The sequence below is a fragment of the Cupressus sempervirens genome, chromosome 4, assembly GCF_028749045.1.
Source record: "Cupressus sempervirens isolate cs-2001-9-10 chromosome 4, ASM2874904v1, whole genome shotgun sequence".
Taxonomy (NCBI): Eukaryota; Viridiplantae; Streptophyta; class Pinopsida; order Cupressales; family Cupressaceae; genus Cupressus; species Cupressus sempervirens.
Window position 1 is genome coordinate 623,668,004 of NC_143121.1, and position 6,708 is coordinate 623,674,711.

Here is a 6,708-nt window from a genome sequence, read left to right on the forward strand (position 1 = left end):
GTACTGCTTAGAAAAATAGTGGTGGGCCCTCGTTCACTATCTCGCTATACATATTGTTCGAGAAAATTTTTATGGCAAGACAACGACGGTCATTGATCTGAGATTACATCAAAGGTGGAGGAATTGCACCAAGTATCTTGAGGAAAAGTGGGTCCTACACTCGCTATGTCGCAAAGACTAAACATCGTGCAACTCTTTATACCAAGATGGCGAGGATCGTTGATTGAAACTTGATTTGGCGATTGGGATCTCTCAAATGCTTTTACAGGTCCAAGACATTGCTGATGTAGGAGAATCTGCACTGCTAGCAATCAACAAAACTTTACTTTGAGTCTGGTCAACCGTCCACGTTACCTCAGGTCCCATTGGCTATTGGTTTTTACGATGCCTCGCTACTTCACTAACGGCAAGGAGTCAAGTTTTTTCGATAGCGAGGTAGTGAGCTCTAATGACTCGAAAAAAACTCGGCACTGTGAAATACAAAGACCCATCAAATCATTATCGTTTCTACCAACTGTTTCTGACAAAAATTATTGCTTGTCATGCCACCTGGTCATACCATAGCTACTAATAAATTTTGAGGCCACCGTACTTTTGATTTGCGACACCTTGATACTTTGCTAATGACGATATGGAAATTTTTTTTGATAGCGAGATAGCGAGACATCGGACAAATCATCATTCCGGTGCTGATTTCTAATTGTCTCCAAGTGGGTCCCTTTTCCTGATCTGACAACATTTGCCAAGTATCCATGACTGAATGATCAGTTAGAAGATAATTTTTTGACTGTCGTGTCTTCATCTTGCGGTCCTGTTTTACACTTTCAGGCACTCGCTACCTCACTATACATAAAGAGTGCCCATGTTTTCATAGCGAGGAAATGACAACGGTGGATCTACTTAGATCGAATGACTGGGAAATTTTGGGAGGAAAAGTAGCTCGGGGCGTGGAAGACATAAATGGAAAAAGAAAATTTGCCTAATTCAAACATTTTGTGCCCAAGCAATTATGAATGGAAAGAAACATAGGGTTCACATAAAACTTTCAAAGGCTTGCAAATGAACAACTTATCTAGAAACCCTATTTATTAATTTATGGAGATAATCTAAATATTTTATATCCAAGCAAAGGATTTCTATCATTTGAAAATTCAGACCAACAAGGTGAATATGACTCTATCCCTCAATCACATCACAAACATCAAACATAAGGTAAAACATGCATGTACACCATACACATGCAAGTATGGGGTAAGTAACCATTGAAAACCACATATAGATCATCCATCTAACTATCAAAATGAAATAATTGAAATCACTATATGAACATACAAGCATCACCGTCAAAAGAATAATCATGAACACATGAAATAATCAAGTATCAAGTAGCTTGAATTGTGCATGCACATAAGCCTGTTCTTGAGGTGTGGTTTTTAAAACTTTTGCAGGGGCTAGCAACATATTGAATGTCCTACTGTTTCCTCTTTTTATTCTCATTCACATTACCTTTCCCAATGCATTTTTCTTGAGCTCAAGGAGTGTATCATGTAAATGTATGGATCATCATTATTTAGTAAAGTTGACTTTGTCCCACATGGCTCTATTTAAGATAGTTCAAAACTAGTTCAAAACTTATGTGAGTTCATGCAATTGCTTTTTTAGATTTTACACAAATGCTATCAAAGGAAACATATAATATAGATTTCTTTGGTTGAGAATCTAGCCATTGTAGGCAACTTTTATCTCCTTTCCATATGCTATACATTGAAGTTCTACCCTTTAAGAAATTGGGAAGAAAAATAGGGCCAACTGCAAGAGCAACACAACCATTTATGCTAAGACCCATTTGTGCTTCTTTCCCTCCTTCCAACTCATCAAAAGTTTTTACCAGTATGTAATCTGCTATGGTTTGGTGGCAAGATTCATACAGAAAGACACTATAAATGCTTCTAGAGATGTGTTTTCTCTATAGAAGGAGGGCAAGTTTGTTGGCCTGATGGTTGGGAGTTTTCCAAGAAGACATGTAATTAGTTTCTCCTTGTATTTCAATTCCTCCTCTACAATAAAAATACAAATATATTTATCTTAGAGAAGAACATGACACTAATTTCACTACAATAAAAGCAATTCTTCTTAGAGTAAAAAATGCCTGTGTAGTTGATGGATTATTGAGTTTCCATGTCATGTGTAGCTAAAGTTGAAAAAGTTTGAGTTTATCCATCTATTCTATATGTTGATCCTCAAGAAAACTTGTAAAAATCTTAGTTAATCTATCTAGGTAGTTCTAGATAATTTTTGTACACTAAAACTAGGTCAAATTGCACAATGTAGGTTCCTCAATTGTGATCTAGAGGGTCTAGAAAGCATACAATACATGATTTTTTATTTATATAAATACATTAATGTAGGTATTATTTGATATCGATACACCAATGCTAAGGGCTTGGTGATTAATCTTCTACTCCACTGCCAATCAAATCATTGCATTGTCTTTCTGCATTTGTTACATTCAATCTTTTTCCTTTAAAAATAAAAAAAGATGATCAATTGTTATCAGAAAACTATTCAATATGCTTGTTGTTGTATTTCTTATGGTCAGATCAATGTTTTTATAGGTTTCAATGCAAGAGAAGACATGAAAATCAAAATGATAGTGTTTGGTTTACTATTTTTTTAGGTGGTCATTATAGCTAGCATGTTTTGGCATGGGGAGCGACTAACAATGTGTTGGACTTATCATTGTCATTCTCGCAGACAATGTTCGTCATGAGGTTCCCATTTCTACATATGACATAACACTTGGTGTAGTTGCATGTTTATTTTCATATGTAGATAAGCCATGTATCATATTTGTTTAGTTTTCATACATTTTTATTTTGGAGACACATCATAATAAAAGGTAAAAAAAGGTTATAAAATGTTTGTTTAATGCTTATTTTCACATTCTTTGGAAGATCACTGAAGTCAGTGTTTACATGTAACAATTTGTGGTTTTTTTTGTAATTGTAAATCATGTGGTTATTAGTAGGCTTAATTTTACTATCTTTAGCATTTATGTCTATCTTAGTAAAACTAGTTTTGAACTATCTTTAGCATATATCTGGTTGTCAAGAGTGGGTCTTAAAAGTAGTTTTCCTTTCTACAGAAAATATTATTTTATATGATAGTTCAAATGAAGGTAGTATGGGAACAATAGAGTAATTATTTTATTTGATAGTTCAAATGAATATTGTACAGGCATGGCAGAGTAACTAGCTAAAATCTTGGTGGGGGAACTCATAACCTTGCGCAGGGAGATTTAACTGGTTTATTCTGAAATAGAAGTAGTTTTTTTGGGTTGAGAGCTTGCAATGGATGTAGATGGACTGTTGGTAATTCTCTATAATGAGTGTTGGAAATTTTCAATTTTGTTAATTCTTCTTGTTATTTCAAAAGATGGTTTGATTTGCGCTTTAAAAACACTCTTTTAAAGAGCCTAGTGTTCAGGTTGCTACTAGTTTTGATGGTAAGGGAGTAGGGGGGAAATTGGGTGCTGTGTGAAATATGTGTTCATTGGGAAAATCTCAGGGCTGTTAGCTTATTGGAGATATGGCTAGGTCCCTATTTCCACAATATAAACACATCTATTTGCATGCCAACTTGAGAATGGTGGATTTTGGTATAATGCCATTTATTGTCCATTTGCGGGGTCATTTATTAGGCAGTTTAGACCCTGCTCATTTTGGTACATGAGTTTTTATTTGGTTTGTAGTTATTCATCAGAGGCTTACAGGTGTCTAGATTTATCCGGCTCTTGTATTTCATATAATTTTTTAATAGCTTTAATGGGTTGGGGCCCCATTATAATCCTCAAATTATCAAAAAAAATTACAAGTGTGACATTTTTAAAAAAAGAATGGTGTATTCTATCTCTAGTTGAAATCTTGTACTCTTTAAAATGAAAAAGACCTGTAGGAATAATTTATTGTCAGAAATTGTGGTTGGCATTGTTTGGCTAGTTCTTATTGATATGTTATATTAAAACAAATGTATTCTATTACGAGATTGATGAAATTTTATATGGTCTAGAACGTAATTAGTTTCTTATTCATAATGTATCTATATATGAACATGGTTTAAGTTTGACATAACTTTTACTATTCATGTAGAGAAAAAGGTCTTAAGTGGTTTGGCAATTGGTGTAGCAAGCATGCAAGCTGATGAACATGCATTGCTTCATGTGGGATGGCAACTGGGATATGGGGAAGAAGGAAACTTTTCATTTCCAAATGTTCCTCTTAAGGCTGATCTCATATATAAGGTTGAGCTTATTGGTTTCAGGAAGCAAACGAGGTAAATCTAATTCTTCTCTTCTCACACTAATTGGTCGAGCTATATATGTAGGCACTAAATGTGTAAGAGTAACAGAGGCTCAAATATTAAATGCTACACATTATGTGATCTAATTTCCTTTGGAATGGCTATTATTAGGGACAAAAAGGATAAGGATGTAGTTATATGTCAATGCTAATTTTATTTTGTATCATTCTTAAATCTTAATTTCTTTCAATAAGATGACAGGTAGGCTCTGTCTAGTGTTAATTTTGAGTGTTTGCTGCATAATAGACCTAGGTCAAGTTCCTGCTAGTCTTTCCCTTCAACAAATACAAATCAGACTGGATACTTATTCCAACAATCTTGGCAGCCTACAGTTGCAAAACCAATTATCTTGTCATGTAGTTACATTGCAATTCATAAATTATAATTTTCTTTTCATTTATTATAAATTTGTCAGGGTAAGGCACAGAGTGACATGACAGTAGAGGAATGGATTGAAGCAACTAATATGAGACATATAGAGGGTAATGCATTTTTTAAAGAGGGAAAACAAGTAGAGGTGATGCAAAAATATGAAATGGTGACATATCTGTTCGTTTGCTGATTCTTTTATTTACTATATTCTAAATTACCTAGGTTTAGGTAGTTTGCCTACCTAGCAAACTTTTCCAAGATGTGGTTTTGTGCAAGCCTTGGCATGCATGGGAGATGCTTTTATGTTCCAATTATTTGGAAAATATAAGGACATGGAAAATGCTGTTAAGAATCCATTCCATCTCAACATGGCTACATGTTTGTTGAAACTGAACCATTATGAAGATGTCATTGACTAGTATAGCATGGTATGCATTGTGCAATGGAGTATTGAGTCATTTTTTTTAATATAAAACTTGTGATACTTTTGTACCCAATCTAATTTGAGACCAAGGATTCCATAAATTGCAAGTGTGGGTCTCCTTTTACGTCTATATGTAGAAGAGATCAAGAAATGGGTCTCAACCCTCTGACGTTCAATTTCCTTATCTGCAGGTGTTAGTTGAAGATGAGAACAATGTGAAGGTTTTATTCAGACGTGGGAAGGCAAAATCTGCTCTTGGGTAGATAGATGATGCAAGAGAGGATTTCAAAAAGGTTAAGAAACTTTCTCCTAAAGATAAGTCAGTGGTACGAGAGCTGCATCTCCTTGCACAACATGACAAGGAGATGTGTATGAAAGAAAAGGAGCTCTATAAGGGCTTGTTTGGCCCAAGGCCAAAGCCAAAGCCTAAGATATCGAACTAGTATGCCAAATGGAAATGGTTGTATATATGAATAAATTAGAATGCCACATATGTGTAATTCAAACTACTCTTAGTATTTCAGATACTGAATATGTATTCCATTTTTGTGGTGTTGAGTTTTTAGAGCTTATATCTTTTGCTGCTGCAAGAATGAAATCATTTTCATTAGGTTCCTGCTTAAATTCTATCATTTGGTGCTGATTGTATGTAATTACCTTGACGATTTTAGCATACTGTAAGCATTTTTCTTCCTGTTACAAACTAATTTATATTGTCTTAATGTTGGTACACTTAAACTTTGTACCACTGAAGGAAAAATTTCATAGAATAGTGAAAAAGAGATCTTTCTTATAACTATTGTTATAACTCTTTTAATGAAATTTTGTTATCTCTTTTCTATATAAATGTTATGCCCTATTTGGTTTTAGTAAACTTAAAAAGTAGTTGTTCCAATGCTGAAGTTCTTACGGGATAAAATGCATAATTTTCATATAGTGGTGTTTAGTTTAGGATACTTTTCTTCTTCAACTTGTGTACTGTACTGTACTGTACTTTGAAAATTGACTGTCATGAATATGAAATTCTTTTTTTACTTTGATTATATAATATATCATTGTTCATAGTTGAAATAATTTCTGTCAACTTTGGCAATATCAAGAGTGCATAATGAGGCATGTTACACTTCAATAGTTATGCTTTTTCTTACATTCTTGGATGCTTCCATTTCAAAGAATACATGTCCATGTTATATGTTTATGTTCTTCTTTGTTCCATGCTATATGAAGCAATTGTTTCCTATCCAAGCCATTTAATTTGCAACCTTTTAAATCTCTACAAAGATAAAGTTGGAGCAGGAGAATTTTTCTTCTCAAAGGTGTCCTCTGATTATAAAGTGTCCATTTCCATTCCATTCCATGTTCACAGATAATGGAATGGATAGTTTACAATCAAAGGACACCTTTGAGAGGAAAAATTCTCCTGCTCCAACTTTATCTTTGTAGAGATTTAAAAGGATGCAAATTAAATGGCTTGGATAAGAAACAATTGCTTGATACAACATAATTTTTTGTCGACCAAACATTGGTGGAAATTTCAACCAATTCTTGATAGT

At 33.9% G+C, this 6,708-nt stretch overlaps 1 pseudogene; it reads left to right on the plus strand.

The window, feature by feature from the left end:
- Positions 1-384: 384 nt before the first annotated feature.
- LOC149562770 (peptidyl-prolyl cis-trans isomerase FKBP42-like) lies at positions 385-5,598 on the plus strand (annotated as a pseudogene).
- Positions 5,599-6,708: the final 1,110 nt, after the last annotated feature.